General features: G+C 41.0%; 1 protein-coding gene across 2 annotated transcripts in view; it reads left to right on the top strand.

Moving 5' to 3' along the window:
* Nucleotides 1-15096, top strand: part of LNX2 (ligand of numb-protein X 2) — a 139258-nt gene that overhangs the window by 31430 nt on the left and 92732 nt on the right. Inside the window, exon 2 of one of the 2 annotated variants that reach the window (XM_075851671.1) lies at nt 12169-12298. The exons of the other annotated variant lie outside the window; for it this stretch is intronic. The gene's annotated coding sequence lies outside the window, so the exon portion shown is untranslated. The remainder of the gene's footprint in view (nt 1-12168; nt 12299-15096) is intronic. 2 annotated transcript variants of the gene reach the window in all.

Raw genomic sequence — 15096 nt, 5'->3', positions numbered from 1 at the left:
AAAGCTCCCGACGTACATGATAAATCTGTTCTCCGTCGGGTTGTTATACTTGGTATACTTTTTTTTTTTTCCTGAAAGGATGGAATAGGATAGTAGACTCTGCTATTCTATCCTGAGAGATCCCGCAAAAAAAGTTTACCGCTCATGACAACACTATATGGACAGTACTATCAGGAGCTTCCCAATGCCGGAGTCCCCACACAGCATCACAAACACTCTGCCCGTGGACTTTGGCCCTGGGGAAGTACCTGACGTCTCTGTTAATTTATGGACAGTGACTTCAGGAGTTTCCCCAGGCGACGTATCCCATTGTATGCCATATATTTTGGCTGAATTCAATAAAATCCACTGACTGCTTCATGGTTTCGTTCACTGTAACTCGACGTCAGTAACAAAATCAGTTACTGCATCTAACATACAAACGTGATCGCCACAATTTCCGTTGCTCACCCCCACTAATGGAGGGGGGCCCAATCTCTTTGGCTGTATAGGGCCCAGAAATTCCTGATGGCGGCCCTGCCTAAGTCTGGCTGTTATCCATCAGTATACCGTGAAAAAGGTGTGGTATACCACAGTCGATTACATTACCGAGCCGTGCTGTAATCCCAAGCCCCATTGCTCCGCACACCGACTGCTCTGTAAGGCTCCAGGCCAGTCACCGGAGGGGGCTGTAATGAGCCTGCCGGTACCGCCACTAATGCTAGTATATTTTTTCTACTGTATTTTTCACTAGTGGAAAAAAAACACCCCATTCATATTTTGTGTATGAAAATCACGCATTTTTAGAGAATTTCATTTTTTTTCTTCTTAAAACTACATAATCAGGGACGTTACTATAGGGGGTCCAGGAGCTTATAATTACGCTACTGCAAAGCATGCCCTGTCGGTTACAATTTTGCTGTGTTTTTTTCCTATTAACTGCAATGGAAAAAATGTAGCATTGAAAATTGCACGTAAAAACCTTAGCAGTTTTCTCAAACTATTTTTGTTTTCTTTGCATTAAAACTGTGACTAATATCCCTATTACTTGCTGCAGTTCTTAGCCACATTTTTCACTCCGCATCATGCCATACACCAATATACTGTAGCCCTCTACCATAGGTCTTCATGTGATGTATCCAGTAAAGTAACTAAAATCATTTTGTAATATGTAAAAGTCAATAGTCTAATACAAGTATTATTACATTCTAGTATCCTATTCATGACCTTCATCATGAATAGGAGGCTGTTACTTTAACAGTGCCAAGACATATATTACATCAGGTGCATTACATTTTGCCTACGTCAGCTAGACTCTACATTATTCTTTATTGATGTTAATGTTTATCCCCATTCAGCAGTGAATCTGCCAGCACTGGAAAGCCGGCTATATGGATTATCAATTGTAAGATTACCGGAGGGGGAACCTGCCAAACAAGAAATTGATTCCCTTTATCTAATGGAAACCAGTAAAGCGCATTAAGACATGGACCTTGTGGCATCCACCTGTCATGCACGTGCATTTGCAGCCTTGAAATGCTGCTGATGGTAGAGTTTACCTCGTAGAAAACATATGTTTTGTGGCTGTAACTGCACAGTCCTTTCTCTAATTAATTTCAGATTTTTTTTCCGAGAAATCAGGCAGGGAAGGCTAAAACTTGTTATTCGAAGAGTCAGATTAGGCCGTAATGTGGCTTAATTTCTGCATCCGTATTACTGGTGCAATACCCTGACCTCCTATGGTTCTTCTGTACCGAACTTATACCGTATACCATAGAAATCCTGCTGTAATAGGGCCATGTGAAAGCAACCTTATAGTGTGGAACATAAAGAGATGTTGAACAGGATTGGTGTTTTCTGGATTTCGGATGTGGTTGCTGCCCTTCAGTCATCCACCAAAGGAAAACTGCAGAGATTTACATTCATTGAGAGGAAATCTTTGATTTACCTATAAACCTGTAGCTCTTTGGGCTCCCCAGCTGGTGACCACTCTAAAATGCTACTATGCCCTAGTGGTATCCGCAATGTCATAGGATTACTAGGATCTATATACAACCATATATTTGGCAATAAACACTAGGGTTAGGTCCATATGACTTGATAGGTCTTATTTAATACTTGGTATGGCTCAACACCATCTGTCACATTCAAAATTGGCACACGAGTACCAGAAGGTTGGGGAACTTTGCTATAAATAAAGTAAAATATTTAATGTATTTACAAAGCTATTGGGTAAATCAATCGTAAAAAGTAATGATTAGTAAAGTTGTGCACCATCTTGAAGATGCCTGCATAAAGGGATGTCTTAGTTTTAAGTTTTCTTCTCCCAGTAAATTAATTCACCACTGGATGTAATAGAGGTAGCAGTACAGGTCCCCCTCGTGCCACCTAAAAAGCTCTGACCCATCGAGTCATGGACACTCTACAATACCTCTGAAGGTGTCCTGTGTTATCTGGCACCAAGACGTTAGCAGTAGATCCTATAAGTCCTGTAAATTGCGAGGTGGGGCCTCCATGAATGAAACTTGGTTTTCCAGCACATCCCACAGCCAAATCAAGATCTTGAACTCTTTGTCCTGTTCCTCAACTCATTCCTGAACAATTTTTCAGTATGGCAGGGGCATTATCCTGCTGAAAGAGACCACTGCCATTAGGGAATACCGTTGCCATGAAGGGGTGTACTTGGTTAGCACAAATATTTAGGTAGGTGGAACTTGTCAAAGTAACTGTAAAGGATCTGCCAGACACAGCTTCTGTGTCGACGCCCGTGGGTAATCAGTCTGCACCTGCTCCTAAGTCTGAGAGAGTGACACGATCTTCTACCAGTTAGGCTGGGAGGCTGAGGAGTGGGAGAGCCTATCACAGCCTGGCCAGACGGAGCTAGCTCCCGCCCTCTGTCTATTTATACCTGCATTTCCTGCTCCTCCTTTGCCTGTGATTCTTTTCTGTTTCCTGGCTCTGCTGCTCCTGCTATGATTATTGACCTTGCTTCATTTTTGACCCTGGCTTTACTGACTACGCTCCTGCTCTGCGATTTGTACCTCGTGCACTCCTGCTTTGACTCGGCTCGTTCACTACTCTTGTTGCTCACTGTGTTGCTGTGGGCAACTGCCCCATTTCCCTTAGCTTCTGTGTACCCTTGTCTGTCGTGCACTTATTGAGCGTAGGGACCGTCGCCCAGTTGTACGCCGTCGCCTAGGACGGGCCGTTGCAAGTAGGCAGGGACTGAGTGGCGGGTAGATTAGGGCTCACCTGTCTGTCTCCCTACCCCGTCATTACAGTAATATTCCCATGAATGCCAGGACCCAAGTTTTCCCAGCAGAACATTGCCCACACCATCACACTGCCTCCGTCGCTTGTCTTCCCATAGTGCATCCTAGTGCCATCTCTTTCCCAGGTAAGCGGCGAACATGCACCTGGCCATCCACGTGATGAAAAAGAAAACATGATTCATTAGACCTTCTTCCACTGCTCCATTGTGCATTTCTTATTTTCACTTGCTTATTGTTGGCACTTTTGACGGTGGACAGGGGTAATTATGGGCACTTTGACTGACCTCCGGATATACAGCCCCAAATGTGGCAAGCTGCAATTCACTGTGTGTTCTGACACCTTTCTATGGTTATCCTTCTTTAGACTACTTGGTAGGTAGTAACCAATGAATCCCGGGAACGCCCCACAAGATCTGTTGTTTTGGAGGTGCTCTGACCTCGTCGTCTAGCTATCACAATTTGGCCCATGTCAGAGTTGCTCATATCCTTGCGGTTGGGAATTTTTCCTTTTTCCGACGCATTAACTTAAAAAATCTGACTGTTCACTCACTGCTTAATATATCCAACCCCTTGACAGGTGCCATTGTAACCAGAAAATCAATATTATTTACTTCACCTGTCAGGGGTTTTAATGTTGTGGCTTAACGGTGTAGTTATCATTATCAAAGCAGCACACCTCACATACACAGTGATAGTTTGTTTTCTGCAATTAACGTGAAATCACTGCAAAATGCTGCTGGTTGATGATCACGGTAATTAACCACGATGAAACCACACCGTGTAAATTCACCATTATACTCTGATATAGTAGCAGCAAAAGCGAAACTTTATACAGCTTTAAAGGTGTATTCCCATCTGTAGCGTCCATGGCCGCAGGCCGTCTGGTTTACTCACCTCCCGACGCCCGCAGCCATGGATCTGTGAGCACTGGTCCCCATCGCCTTCCTAGGAGACGCCAGCGCTCCCTTCTGCTCAGGTCCGCTGAGTCCCGTAGGGTGCGCACGCACGCTCGTGCCCGCTCTTAAAGGGCCAACGATTTTCATACACAAAATATGAATGGGGTGTTTTTTTCCACACATGAAAACAATCATCATCATCAACTCACATGATTTCCTGGACTATAAGAAGGCCTCTGCCCTTCTGATCCTTGCCTGAGCGTTCTTTGTCGTATCCTAGTTTGTCTAAGCAAATGGTCTCCTAGTGTTTTCCAGTTCCCAGAATTCCCAGTGCCTGTATCCCGTACTATGTCAAGTGCCGTGCTGTGCTGTAGTCGTGCTGTGCTGTATTCTACGCCTGTTCTGCTACTTCTCGCATGACGTCTACCTGCTGCCTAGTCCCAGCTGAGCCTGCCTTGCTACTGTCCGAGCTGTCACAGGTACACTATATGAACTATAGACTGTAACCTGCACACTTTTGGCCAGCTGCCATACCGTCAAGGCAGTACGGCCCAGTGGGTCCACACCCTATGTGACACCATCTTAGACATTTATGGCATATCCACAGGAATAAATGTGGGATGTCCACCTATCTAGTGAACGGGAGGCCCCCGTTCTCGTCTGGTGAGGTGGCCAGTGGCTACCCCATTCAAACAGAGAACCAGTGGCAAGGTGGCCAGGATTACAGAAACACAATGTTATTGTTGGCTTTCCGTCTTTTTTCTTCCAATGCACCACTACAATCAATGACTCCTGTTCAGATGCAATGACCCACATTTAATAATAATGGCGTGTTTTGTGCCAAAGAAATTGGAGAGGGCATTGCACCAAATTGCCTCTTAATAAATCTGGTGCATATGGAATTTTTACTGTTTGAATTTATTTTAATGCCGACCACTGGGACCCACACCGATTCTGAGAACGGAGGTTCCGGAGTGCCCTTTGTGAATGGAGTGGGACTGCTCATGCTCGGCTACTGCTCCATTCACTTTCTATGGGGCTGCCGGAGAGGTAAAAAATTATCATAATAGGAAAACCCCTTTAAGTAGACTAAAATCCACCTCCAGTCATATCTCTTTCTCTGTCACTCTTTAAATTGCGGCTCTGCTTGCTCAGATTAGCTGCTATATGTATTCACAAGCCTAGCACTGAGCAGGAGCAAGCAAATTTAGCCGCATGTAGAGGTGATTTTCATTACAATGAGGATAGAATGCAACTAAACTGCAAGTAAGAAAAGAGGATTATTATGTAATTGCTATAAACTGTATAAAGTACACTGCATAAATGAAAGAAAAAACCTAAGAATATTTAATTGATAATTATTTAAAAGTGCGTATGAAGTTTAAAAGATACATGCGTTTTTAGATGTGGTTTTATAAATGCGTTTTTAATAATAATAATAATAATAATAATAATATAAAAGATCAAATTTGTGCATTTGTTTGACATTTAGAAGTGGTACTTAACACACTGAATCACTTTAAGACTTAATCCTGACAACAATAGCACCACATGGGAGAAAATTGTCTTTAGACTTGAGAAAGAAAATTATTTTATTGCACAAAATAGTAGAAGGGTACATGAAGATTAACAAATTACTATTATTAAAGGGAACCAGTTTGCAGATTTATGTTGACCTAACCATGGGCCACATGGAAAAGTGGCAGGTACAGGAGAGACTCGTCAATCAAGTTTAGTCGGGGGAGGAGAAGTCGGAGTGGAGCCGCCCATTAGAAACTTCTTCCCCAGCCCAGCACTTAATAAAACTATGTTTTCTCCTAAACCTTTCAAGACCGAGCTCATTTTGGCCTTGAGGACAAGCCCCATTTTTTCAAATCTGACATGTGTCACTTTATGTGGTAATAACTCTGGAATGCTTTTGCCTATCCAAGCGATTCTGAGATTGTTTTCTCGTGACATATTGTACTTTATATTAGTGGAAAAATTTGGTCAATAAATTCATTGCTTATTTGTGAAAAACACCAAAATTTAGAGAAAATTTGCAAAAATTATGATTTTTCTAATTTTAAATGTATCTGCTTGTAAAACAGATAGTAATACCACACAAAATAGTTACTATTTCACATATTCCATATGTCTACTTTATATTTGCATCGTTTTTTGAACATTATTTTATTTTTCTAGGACGTTACAAGGCTTAGTACTTTACCAGCAATTTCTCACATTTTCAAGAAAATTTCAAAAGGCGATTTTTAAAGGGACCAGTTCAGTTCTAAAGCGGCTTTGAGGGCCTTATGTACTAGATAGACCCCATAAATCACCCCATATTAAAAACTGCACCCCTCAAAGTATTCAAAACAGAATTCAGAAAGTTTATTAACCCTTTAGGCGTTTCACAGGAATTAAAGCAATGTAGAGGGGAAATTGACAATTTTTTTTTTTTTTGCTGCAATTCATTTGTAATAAAAAAAATTCTGTAACACAGAAGGTTTTACCAGAGAAACACAACACAATATTTATTGCCCAGATTCTGCAGTTTTTAGAAATATCCCACATGTGGCTCTAGTGTGATAATGGACTGAAATACCGGCCTCATAAGGAAAGGAGCACCTAGTGGATTTTGTGGCCTCCTTTATATATATTTTAAGCACCATGTCGGGTTTGAAGAGGTCTTTTAGTGCCAAAACAGTGGAAATCCCGCAAAAGTGACACGGTTTTGGAAACTACACACCTCAAGGAATTTATCTATGGGTATAGTTAGCATCTGCTATATTTATTGGAGTTTGCCTGTGAAAGTGAAAATCTACTTTTTTTCTGAAAAAATATAAAAATAAATAATATTTACAAGGAATAAAGAATAAAAAGCAACCCAAAACTTGTAAAGCTACTTCTCCCGATTACAGCAATATCCCATATGTGGTACTAAACTGCTGTTTGGACCCATGGCAGAGCTCAGAAAGGAAGGAGCGCCATTTGGATTTTGAAGCGCAGATTGTGCTGGATTGGTTTTCAGTGCCATGTCGCGTTTGCAACGCCCTAGAGGAAGCAAAACGGTGGAAACCCCCCAAAAGTGACCCCATTTTGTAGACTACACCCCTCAAGCAATTTTTCTAGTGGAATAGTTAGCATTTTGACCCCACAGATTTTTGCTGAATTTAGTGGAATTAGGCAGTAAAAATGAAATGTTTAATTTTTACAATGAATAAAGGAGAATAGTCACCCCAAAATTTGTAAAGCAATTTGTCCTGATTACAGCAATACGCCATATGTGGTAATAAACTGCTGTTTGGACCCACGGCAAGACTCAGAAGTGAAGGAACAATATTTGGCTTTTGGAGCTCAAATTTAGCTGGAATGGTTTTTGGGTGTCATGTCGCATTTGCAAAGCCCCTGAGGTACCAAAACAGTGGAAACCTCCCAAAAGTCCCTTTAGGGGACTGGAACGAGCGATCATTAGATCGCTGGTACAATACACTGCAGTACTAATGTATTGCAGTATAATATCATTTTTACAGGCTCCTGTAACAGCGCGATCACTGTTCCTGTCCATTAGTCCCGAGTGTCAGCTGTAATACACAGCGGACACCTGCAGAATATGGAGCGGGCGCAGCGCATGAGCCCTCTCCATATATAACCCCCCGCACCACGACATGCTATTAAGTCGTGGTGCGCCAAGGCGTTAATGCGCAGCGGATGGTGCAAAGTGAAAATTAAATTTTTCACTGATATGCCATTTTAATGCACAATATGTTGTGCCCAGTTTGTGCCACTGAAGACAAATACCTCATACAATGTTGAGCGGGTTCTCCCGGATATAAAATATCATATATGTGGACGTAAGCTGGTGTTTGGGCACGCTGTGGGGCTCAAAAGGGAGGGAGCGCCATTTGGCTTTTGGAGCGCAGAGTTTGCTTGGTAACTGTTCTGTTTGGGGTTTTGCTGGTATTTCAGTTTATGATGTGGGGGTATGTGTAAATTTGGCAGAGTACATCAGGACATAATAAGAGGGTATAATAATTCGGTAAATAAATAATAATCCGCAGATATGTGGCCAATGTCGCACTGATAAATGGCGCCCGATCTTATCCGCTTTTGGACACTGCACAATTTCTGTCGCTATATTCTGAGAGCCAGAACTTTTTTATCACTTTTTATTAGATTTTTTTTTGGCAAAGTGACAAAAAAACTAATTCTGACAATGTTTTTTGTCTTTTTTTTTTTTTACACTTTTCACCGTGCGCTATAAATTAAAATTTATTTTATTCTGCGGGTCGATACGATTACGGCGATACCAGATGTATATAGTTTTTTTTATGTTGTGTGGCATTTGCGCAATAAAATCACTTTTCGATAAAATTATTTATTTTCTGTCACCATATTCTGAGAGCCATAACTTTTTTATTTTTCAATCAAAAAAAGCTGTGTAAGGGCTTGATTTTTGCGGGACGGGTTGTACTTTTTATTGGTACTATTTTAGGGTACATGCGACTTTTTGATCACTTTTTATTCTATATTTTTGGAGGGTTGATGACCAAAAAATGAGTGATTCTGACATTGTTTTTTAATTATTTTTTTTGCGCTGTTCACCGTGCGGGAAAAATAATATTATAGTTTTATAGTTTGGGTCGTTACGAACGCGGTGATACCAAATATTTGTACTTTTTTAACATTTTAATTTTTTTCCTATAATAAAATACTTATTATAGGAAAAAAAGCATTTTTTGTATTTGTAACTTTTATAACTTGTTTTTACAGTTTTATAAAAAATGTTATTACTTTATTTTTTACTTGTTTTACTTGAAGACCTGCAGCACTGATCGCTGCTATAATACATTACACTACCTAGGTAGTGTAACGAGTTATAAACTGTCAGTGTGACGCTGAGAGTCACACTGACAGGAAGCTTATGAGGACCGGCCTCCGGCTGGTTCTCATAGGCTGCTGTGCATGGCAGACCCGGGGGCCGTTGTATGGCCTCCGGTTCTGCCATACCGACTGCAGCACCCGGAATCGGTCCCCGGGAAAGTTTGTTGTAGCAACAAACTTTCCAGTTTGTTGTAGTAACAAACTTTCCAGTTCGTTGCTACAATAAACTTTCCCTGCGATCACATGACCGGGACCTGAACCAATTAGGTCCCGGTCATGTCTCCGGGACCAGAGGCAGGGGTTAACAGCGCGATCCGGTTGTCAGCGCTATTCTGAGACACCCGGATCGCGCTTTTAACACCCACCGTGAATTCACGTCAGCGCTGCACAGAGCCCAGCAAGTGCCGACGTGAATTTACTGTGGGCGGTCGGGAAGCGGTTAAACGTTACAGTGCTTCAGAGTAAAACATAGTTTTATTTAAAATCGGGGGCCGCTTTCACCCCACAACATGAATCTGCTGCCGGTTCTCTTTAATTTGGCAAACAGTAGCAAAAGTAATACAGAAATTCAATAAAGATGGTCTTATAAAAAGCTCCCTTGAACTAAAGAAAAACAAAGCAAGTGCCTCAGAGCTGGCAAAATCAATGGCAAGCCAAACTGGAGTGACTGTTTTATCGCACACAGTAAGGCCCCATGCACACGAACGTAAAAACGCCCGTAATCGCCCGTAAACGCTATAGACGTCTATTGGCCACAGGTACCTCCCCGTATGCTTACAGGAAGGTGCCCGTGCCGTTGAAAAATATAGAACATGTCCTATTTCAGGCCGTAATTACGGCACGGGCAGGCCCATAGACGTCTATGGGGCTCCCATAATTACGAGTGACTACGTGTGTGCACCCGTAATTACGGGAGCGTTGCTAGGCAATCACAATATATATCAACCTGTAAAAAAAAAAATAGAAGTTTCTACTTACCGAGAACTCCCTGCTTCTTCCTCATGTCCGGCCTCCTGGGATGACGTTTCAGCCCATGTGACCGCTGCACCCAATCACAGGCTGCAGCGGTCACATGGACTGCCTCGTCATCCAGGGAGGTCGGGCTGGATGTCGAAAGAGGGACTCGTCACCAAGACAACGGCCGGGTAAGTATGAATTTCTTTTACTTTTACTACGGAAAGGGCTGTTCCTTCTCTATATCCTGCACTGATAGAGAGAAGGGGCTGCCGATTACTGCAGTGCAATTTTGCATCGACAACGTGCCCGTAAATACGGGTGACACCGGACCCATATTTACGGGCACGGGTCCATAAATACTGGTGCAATACGGGTCGAATACGTGTGACCAAGGACCCCTATTTACGCCAGTATTTACAGGAGGAAAAAAATAAGTTCGTGTGCATGAGGCCTAAGACGTATCCTACATAGACGTGGAATGTATGGGTATCGTCCACCATAAGCCCCTACTACAGCCCTATTCACATCACGTTTTGACCTATGTTTAATGTTTACTCCGGGAAAAGTTCCTGACTTGTATGTTAAACGTTGGCTGTGACGGATGCCTAACAGTGGCATCCGTCACCCAAAGACTATTCTGGGATACGTTAAACTTATACGTCAGGAACTCTGTTAGACATCTGTCACCTATAGACTTTTATGGAATCCGTTTAATGTATACTTTATCAAAAGCTATCAAGTAGAACAGGATAGACGTCACAATATGTTGTGAACGTGTACACTCTATTCTAAGAAGGATCAGCGCAGTGCTTACGTACGTAGATGTGTGTGATCGATATTATGGTGGTCCTGTGTTAGACACACACAGGACCCACTCTCATCCGAGCCGTCAGTTCAGCTGAACTGATGGAATCGGCTCATAGCGAACAATGCAGCTTTTATGTATGGAGGACACATAGAAGCTGTATCTGGAAAACGAAGCATATTTTTTTCAAATAAGTCAATTAAAAAAAATGAATCACATAAAACATTGATTTAATAAACAAAAGGAGCTTGCAAAAGTGTGCATAGCCTTTACGTAATGGAACAATACTAGTTGATAATGTGTTTTTTTAGTACTCTCTACATAGTATATGATGCACTATGTAATGTACATCCAGACTGTTTTGCAGTGTATAATGGTAGATAGATAGATAGATAGATGGATGGATGGATGGATGGATGGATGGATGGATGGATGGATGGATGGATGGATAGATAGATAGATAGATAGATAGATAGATAGATAGATAGATAGATAGATAGATAGATAGATAGATAGATAGATAGATAGATAGATAGATAGATAGGTGATAGATATGTATGGGATAGATAGATAGATAGATAGATAGATAGATAGATAGATAGATAGATAGATAGATAGATAGATAGATAGATAGATAGATAGATAGATAGATAGATATAGAGATAGATAGATAGATAGATAGATAGATAGGCTGATTAGATAGATAGATAGATAGATAGATAGATAGATAGATAGATAGATAGATAGATAGATAGATAGATAGATAGATAGATAGATAGATAGATAGATATTTTCTGTATGCATGGCCTGAATTATAGCTTCCAAATCAGGCACCCCCCCCCCCCCGCCCCCACACACACTTTGTAATATAAATATCTGCTCGGCAGTTTGACATATCCATGTTCATAAATAGAATATTCCAACATGCGAATTTAATAGAAATTTATTTTTTTCTTTATTTACTTGCCCTTTAACGTCCTCACACGTCAACATATCAGTAAAAGATCAATGGGCACAGGTGACACTGTATATAGACAAGGCGTTCCTGTATTCATTGTTATTACATGTTTAGTTGTATTTAATAATATTGTGTAAAGGATATAAAGCATAAATGCAATTTCTACTGGCACACACAGCGGAGTAATAATAAATGGCTTGGTGGATGCCTGCGGTGAAGTGAGAGTAACACAGGAACGCTTTATCACATCCATCCAGAAAAAATACAGCACCTCTTCATTCCTGTGTCGTCTCCAATAAAGCGCTCTGAACGCGCAGTAAATAATACCATGAAATATATGACACATCCACATTTTGTTGTGTTTTGCGAGGATCCTGCTGTGATTTGAGTTTGTTTTACTTCTCGTCAATGTTCCTTTTTTTATTCATTTGTTAGAAATCCTCGTCAGCTTAGTAACAGAGAAGAGTCTTCTATTCTGCAATGTACAGGGCGATGATCAATGCACCCGAGCAGCTTTCTATGGGCACAATCTCTGTTTGAAGAGCGACGTCAGCTTATATGAAAGGTAACCTCGCTCTTATGGGGGTTTTTGTAGCTTTTTAGAAATACATTTTTTAAAAAGGAAGCCTCTGTAGACGTACAATGATATTCTTCATTACTCCCTCATACAAAGGATCATACAGATTGTCAAAGTAAATCATCTCTTTTACTAGATTTATGGTTCAATAACATAGATTTTTATTTTTTTTTATCTTATCCGACATACAATACTGCACTTGTGGATCATAGTCAGTGCACTGAACCTGCAAGAGATCTAGAAGTCTCAATGGAGGGAAGACCATATTTTTTTGCCTTTTGTTGACGGACAGTTATTTAGAAGATCATTAACATCTTGTCTACTGAGTAATTTCAGAATTCCAAGAAAGGCTTTTCAATGCACCGAGTCATTGACTTAAATTTTATGTACACCTTTGAAATTGCTTTCTATATATATATATATATATATATATATATATATATATATATATGTCAGTGTGTATGGTGCAACTTTCTAAATACTTTTTATTAAAAATTATTTTTGCTTTTTGAGATAGAGCTGCTTAGTATCTTGTATACAGAACAGCTGTATCTAGCACTGAAACCTGTATCCATCAGGATGTTTTTTTGCCCTGAACATATGCTGCGAAAAACTGCAGCATTAGCCGGCCTGCTGGCCTGTGGGGCCCACACATTATTCTAGAATGGGGCCCCCTGTCCCCCGTCCTATTTTCTGCCATTTTTGCTGGGCCACTGATTTACCAGGTGGACGAGTTTTGTGGAAACAGCAGAGCGTGTTTTGCTACGCTGTTTCCTAAACTCCTATAGATGTAAATAGAAGTTATGGAAACGCAGTAGCATAGTGAGCTGCACTGTTTCCTGAACTCGGGAGCTACGGAAACAGCCTAGATGTCCGTGCTACCCTGTTTCCATGACTCAGATTCCCTTTTATGAGAGTTCCAGAAACAGCGTAGCAAAATTAGTTTGGCTGTTTCCGGAAACCTGGCCACCTCGTAAATCAGTGGCCGGAGCTCAGTGGCAGAAGGTAGGAGGGGGAGGTCAAGGGGCCCGGATGTCTGGAATAGCAATATCTGGAATAGCCCTTCAAAAAAGAGCCGTCTGATAAGTCTGATCTTTGCCAAATTGGTTTACTTGAATGTTATTGGGTTGGTTTGGGCTAACAAACCTATATTTGCTATTTTTAACATCAGCTACAGTCCTGAGTGTCTGTTCACATATACAAAAAGTCATGGCTGAAAATTATGGAGCTGTTTTCAAGGGAAAACCGCCTCTGATTTCAAGGTGTTTTTAAAGCTGAAAATTAAGCTTCTTTTAATTTGAAGCGTATTTTGAGGCGTTTTTTTTAAGGCAGTGTCAATGGAAAATCAGCTCCAAAATTGCCTCAAGAAGTGACATGCTACTTCTTTTTATGAGGCAGAGGGTATGTTCACACACAAAAATAAAAAATGGCTAAAATTAATGGAGGTGTTTTCAGAGAAAACAGTCCCTGATTTTCAGTCATTTTTGAAGTTGAAAACTTTTTTTGAGGCGTTTTTTTCTAGACTTATTTGGAGCTATTTCATAGTGTCAATAGAAAAACCGCTCCAAATAAGTCTAGAAAAAATGCCTCAAACAAAGGCTCATGAAGTGATATGTTCTTTCTTTTTGCGCAGTGTTTTCTTACGCGCGTTTATTTGTTTTAAACTGCAGCATAAAAACCGCCCTGTCTGAATAAAACACAGTTTTTCCCATTGAATTCAATGGGTAGATGATTGTAGGCCTTCAGCTAGCATTTTTTCAGGCATATTTCGAGGCGTTTGCGCCCCCGAAATACACCAGAAAAGTCTGCGTGAACATACCCTTATTTTTACAAGGCATTTTTTAAATTCACTAGCAGCGGCAAAAAAATGGGAAACTGTTTGTAGTCGTTTTGCTAGTGTTTTTCCAGGCGTTTACGCTCAGATGGGACTGTAACTATTTTGACACTAGATTTAGACATATGTAAGTATAGAGGTTTTTACCATAAGCAGCTCTGAGTAGGACATGAGGTGAGCAGTAGGGAAAGCAAAAAAAAGACTTTTCTTAGCCGTTTAACAATGTATGTTTTTGTATCCCTTCCAATATACACAATGAACCATCATTTCTATAGTCCTAACTTTCCGACAAGGTGTCGTTTCCCTTTAATCCAATTGTGTAGTAGTAGATATCTGACTAGTAAGCTGCGCACGTACACGCTAGACAAGAATCCTTGTCTAGAGATCACGCAATATGTGTTTTATGTTTGTTTTTGCCAATTGCAATTTACGACATTCATTGTTCAAGCAGTTTGTGTGATTCGCCATTATTCCGTCAAAATTCCCTAGGAAGTCTTTACCAGGCATAATACGTAAGATGCTTTTTTGCTTCCTATTCACGCCTTGTTCCCTAGCAAGACCTGATCTCATTCAAGAGCCAGGCGTCAAGTGAATAAATCTGAATTCCTGGCATCTCCAGTAGGTTAAGATAATCCTACATGTCCATCTCCCCAGGAGTCTGACAGGGAAGGACAGGTGGAGACAGGGAAAGTCAAACACTGCTTTTTCTCTTGGGACTAGTTGCCATTCAGAGCTAGACTGTAGTCACCAGCTGCATTGGCCACATTTCTATCCTTGTTGGAAAAGAATAAAGAAAAAACTTTTGTCTCATCATGACATCCCTCGTTCACATGAAGGTGGAGGGTTCTATAAGCCTCACTTTAAATTATTCATGCCCTGTGGCAGGTATAAAATACGGAGATTTGTCTGCCGGAGGCTGAAAGGGAGACGTGGTCGATAAATTGAGATGTTG

Source organism: Rhinoderma darwinii, chromosome 2, assembly GCF_050947455.1.
Source record: "Rhinoderma darwinii isolate aRhiDar2 chromosome 2, aRhiDar2.hap1, whole genome shotgun sequence".
Lineage (NCBI taxonomy): Eukaryota > Metazoa > Chordata > Amphibia > Anura > Rhinodermatidae > Rhinoderma > Rhinoderma darwinii.
Note: the sequence above shows the minus strand (reverse complement) of the source record. Positions and strands in the feature narration are given on the sequence as shown.